This window comes from Meriones unguiculatus (assembly GCF_030254825.1).
Source record: "Meriones unguiculatus strain TT.TT164.6M chromosome Y unlocalized genomic scaffold, Bangor_MerUng_6.1 ChrY_unordered_Scaffold_23, whole genome shotgun sequence".
NCBI classification, from domain to species: Eukaryota; Metazoa; Chordata; class Mammalia; order Rodentia; family Muridae; genus Meriones; species Meriones unguiculatus.
The window spans coordinates 30,870,016-30,874,598 of record NW_026843709.1 but is presented as its reverse complement, the minus strand read 5'-3'; positions in this window follow the sequence as shown (position 1 = coordinate 30,874,598).

The following is a 4,583-nucleotide window of genomic DNA, read 5'->3' as shown; positions in this document are numbered from 1 at the left end:
AAAATTTTAAAAAAAGAAATCCCAATCTTATGACATCACAATGCTCTTATGTCATCATAATGCTGTTATGACATTTTAATATTATAACATCCCAATGATATTATGATGTCACAATGGTATTATTAAAAAGTTGTATTAAGGAATCACAAACATATGACATCTAAATGCTATTATAACATCACAATGGTATTATAACATCACAAGGCAGTTATGACATCACCAAGGCATCATGACTTCAAAATTCATCAGAATTTTTCAACAGAAACAATTTGTTACTTGAACAGTCACCCATAACTGTAATGTTGGAGCATCATCTTCAGCCTTCTGGGTAAGAATATTTGATAAACATATATGTGAAGTAGGAACTATTTAGCACTTGCTTATCTTGTCTTGGCAAAGTCTGTTAGAGGTATCACATATCAATGCTATGATGACTATTATGACATAACAATTGTATGACACCTCAATGCTATTATGACAAGATCATGATATAAAATCAAAGTGGAATTTTGACATCAAAATCCTATAATAACATCACAATACTATTATGATAAGATAATTTTATGACTTCACAAAGGAATTATGAAATCACAATACTATTATGACACAACAATGCTATTATGCCATCACAAAGGTATGAAATCTCAATGTTATTATGATATCACAATGATCTACTGACTTCAAAATGCTATGATGATAATAAAATGGCATTGTGAACAAAAACTTATATTACGACATCACAGTGCTATTATGATATCACAATGGTATTACACATCACAATGCTCTTATGACTTCATACTAGTATTATGACATCACAATAATAACATGACATCACAATGGCATTATGATATTATAACAATGATAAGATGACATCACAATGCTTTTATGACCACAGTGAATTTTTTATATCAAAATGGTATTATGACTTCCCAAGTCTATGATGATATTGCAAAGCTATATGACATTATAATGATGTTATATCATCACAATGGTACTATAACATCCCAATGCTATTATAACATCACAGTGCTATCATAACATCACAATGCTTTCATGAAATGGCAATGCTAATATGACCTCACAATACTATTATGATGTGGCAATGGTATGACAGCTCAATGCTTTTATGAAAGCAGGATGCTAATATGACAACACAATAGTTTTATAACTTCAATATGATATGAAATCGAGTGCTCTTAAGACACCTCAATGGTGTTATAACATCACAAGGGTATGATGACATCACAATGATATGACATCACAATGCTATTATGACATCACAATGGTATGAAACTGAATAGAATTATGACTTCACAATGCTATTACAACATTGTGAAATGACATAACAATGGAATTTTGATAGCACCATTGTATTCAAACATCACAATGCCTTGATAGCCTAATGTTATAATTTTACAATGTTATGTCATCACAATGCTATTATGACATCACAATGGTATGATGCCATCTTTTTTCCATTGAATGGAATTGGCTTCTTTGTCGAATATCGAGTGTGTGGATTTATTTCTGGGTCTTCTATGCGGTTCCATTGATCCTCCTTTCTGTTTCTATGCCAATACCATGCAGTTTTTATTACTGTTGCCCTGTAGTACAGCTTGAGATCAGGAATGGAGATACCTCCAGATGATCTGTTGTCGTACAGGATCGTTTTGGAGATTCTGGGTTTTTTGTTTCTCCATATGAAGCTGAGAATATTTTTTCCAAGGTCTGTAAAGAATTGAGTTGGTATTTTGATGGGAATTGCATTGAATCTGTAGATTGCTTTTGGCAGTATGGCCATTTTCACAATGTTAATCCTACCAATCCATGAGCACGGGAGATCTTTCCATCTTCTGATATCTTCTTCGATTTCTTTCTTCAGAGACTTGAAGTTTTTCTCAAACAGGTCTTTCACTTGCTTGGTTAGAGTCACACCAAAGTACTTTATGTTATTAATGGCTATTGTGAAAGGTGTTGTTTTCCTAATTTCTTTCTCAGCCTTCATATGGAGAAACAAAAAACCCAGAATCTCCAAAACAATCCTGTACAACAACAGATCATATGGAGGTATCTCCATCCCTGATCTCAAGCTGTACTACAGGGCAACAGTAATAAAAACTGCATGGTATTGGCATAGAAACAGAAAGGAGGATCAATGGAACCGCATAGAAGACCCAGAAATCAATCCACATACCTATGAATACTTGATATTCGATAAAAAAGCCAAATCCATTCAATGGAAAAAAGACAGCATCTTCAACAAATGGTGCTGGACCAACTGGATGTCTACATGCAGAAAAATGAAAATAGATCCATATTTATCACCCTGCACAAAACTAAAGTCCAAGTGGATCAAGGACCTCAACATAATACCAGATACCCTAAATCAATTGGAAAAAAAAGTGGGGAACAGCCTAGAACTCATTGGCACAGGAGACAACTTCCTGAACAGAACACCAACAGCACAGGCTCTAAGAGCAACAATCAATAAATGGGACCTCATGAAACTGAAAATTTTCCGTAAAACAAAGGATACCGTCATCAAAACAAAAGGACTGCCTACAGATTGGGAAAGAATCTTCACTAACCCTTTATCTGACAGAGGACTAATATCCAGTATATAGAAAGAACTAAAGAAGCTGAAAAGCAGCAAACCAAGTAATCCAATTAAAAAATGGGGAACAGAGCTAAACAGAGAATTCTCGACAGAGGAATATCAAATGGCAGAAAAACACTTAAAGAAATGCTCATCCTCATTAGCCATCAGGGAAATGCAAATCAAAACGACCCTGAGATATCACCTTACACCCATCAGAATGGCCAAGATGAAAAACTCAAGCAACAACACATGCTGGAGAGGTTGTGGAGAAAGGGGAACCCTCCTCCACTGCTGGTGGGAATGTAAACTGGTACAACCACTCTGGAAAGCTATCTGGCGCTTTCTAAGACAAATAGGAATAGTGCTTCCTCCAGACCCAGCTATACCACTGCTAGGTATATACCCAAAGTTTGTTCAAGTACACAAAAAGGACACTTGCTCAACCATGTTTATAGCAGCTTTATTTATAGCCAGAACCTGGAAACAACCCAGCTGTCCATCAACGGTGGAATGGGTACAGAAATTGTGGTATTTTCATACAATGGAATACTACTCAGCAATAAAAAAGGAGGAAATCATGAAATTTGCAGGAGGAAATCATGAAATTTGCAGGCAAATGTTGGGATCTAGAAAAGATCACTCTGAGTGAAATATCCCAGAAGGAGAAAGACAAACATGGGATATACTCACTTATATAGACCTATAAGATATGTAAACATAATGAAATCTATACACCTAAAAAAGATAATCAATTGAGTGGACATGGGGTAAGATGATCAATCCTCATTTAGAAAGACAGATGGGATGTGCATTGAACGTATGACAGGAGTCTACTGAGCGCATCTGAAAGACTCTTACTAGCAGTGTTTTCATAGCAAAGACTCATGACTAAACCTTTGGCAGAGTACAGGGAATCATAAGAAAGAAGGGGAGTTAGTCTGATGGGGAAAGAATAGGAGCTCCACAAGGACCAAATATATCTGGGCACAGGGTCTTTTCTGAGACTGACATTCAACCAAGGACCATGTATGGATATAACCTAGAACCTCCACTCAGAGGTAGCCTGTGGTACCTCAGTAACCAATTGGTTTCCCAAAGTGAGGGAAACAGGGACTATTTCTAACAGGAACTCAATGACTGGCTCTTTGGTCTCCCCACCCCCGAAGGGAGGAGCAGTCCTGTTAGGCTACAGAGGAGGGCTTTGCAGCCAGTCCTGAAGATACCTGATAAAACAGGATCAGATGAATGGGGAGGAGGTCCCCCCATCAGTGGACTTGGAAAGGGGCACGGTGGAGATGAGGGAGGGAGGGAGGGACTGGGAGGGAATGAGGGATCGGGACACGGCTGGGATACAGAGTTAATAAAATGTAACTGATAAAAAAAATAAAAAAAAACAATGGTATGATGCCATGATTGTTATATGACATCACAATAAATTTTGACATTACAATGCTATTAACTTCACAGAGGTATAACTTCACAACGATATTAGGACATCTCAATGCTAGGACTACATGACAATGGCAACATGATATCATAATGACAACATGACATCAAAATTCATCATTGCATCCTGATGTTGTTATGACATCACAATGGTATTATGACTTCACAATGGTATTATGATATTGCCATCCTGTTATAACATCACAATGGTATTATAACATGATTATGGTATGACATCTCAATGGAACTTTAACATCAAAATGCTATCATTACTTCACAATGTTAATATGACATCACAATGCTATTATGACATCCCAATGCTATCAGGACATCCCAATGGTATCATGATATCACACTGCACTTATGATATCAGAAAGCTATGATGACTTCATAACCGGATGACTTCACATTGGTATTAGGACATCAAATGTTATTTGGACATCACAATGCTATGAGAGTATCAAAATTCTCTTATGACATCAGAATGATATGATGTCAAAGTGCTCAGATGATATCATAGTGGTATGACTTCCCAATT